Below are 601 nucleotides of genomic sequence, written 5' to 3'. Positions count from 1 at the left end.
CAGTTCCTATAGAATCCAGGGGGGGTGGCGGGCCGGATGGTCGATTTTTCTATATCTACGAATATTCATTTTCAGTGTTTGCAGATACGGCTGATTAGTTCCATATTTTGTGAATGCAAAATATTCCCTTATCATATTGGTGGACATGGATGCGGGTATTTTTAGCCCTCAAATTTTTGAGCTACAGGTAAGTGAAATTTTAGGATACTAAGATACTGATATATTAAGAAATAATTAAGCCAAGAATATATTTATAAGATATGCAAAAAAAATCGGTTATCTGTGTTATTAGGATACAGGAATCTCACTTTTATGCCCCCCCCCCCCCGACCTCTCTCCCCATCCTCCTTGTGACTAGGTGACAATGACTATGAACTTATAATCTGTATGGATGCAATACTGTGTTTGGAGAAATGTAATTAAATATCGGGATTTTAGTATTCAAACTTAATAATTGGTTTAGAGACGGAAGCTTGCGGGCATTTTCATGAGAGTTTACTTCATTTTTCATTATTGATAAAATCTGCTCCTCTGAAAAGATGTTCACTACCACAGTATAGTGCGATGAATAAAGTGAATGCACAATAATTCATTAATGGTG

The 601-nt window shown here is 36.3% G+C and overlaps 1 protein-coding gene across 1 annotated transcript in view; it reads left to right on the top strand.

Moving 5' to 3' along the window:
* The window catches only part of LOC119592912 (glyoxylate/hydroxypyruvate reductase A-like), an 11,821-nt gene that overhangs the window by 2,812 nt on the left and 8,408 nt on the right, over nt 1-601 (top strand). The window lies entirely within an intron of this gene.

The sequence above is a fragment of the Penaeus monodon genome, chromosome 31, assembly GCF_015228065.2.
Source record: "Penaeus monodon isolate SGIC_2016 chromosome 31, NSTDA_Pmon_1, whole genome shotgun sequence".
Classification (NCBI taxonomy): domain Eukaryota; kingdom Metazoa; phylum Arthropoda; class Malacostraca; order Decapoda; family Penaeidae; genus Penaeus; species Penaeus monodon.
This window is presented reverse-complemented; position numbering and strand designations above follow the sequence as displayed.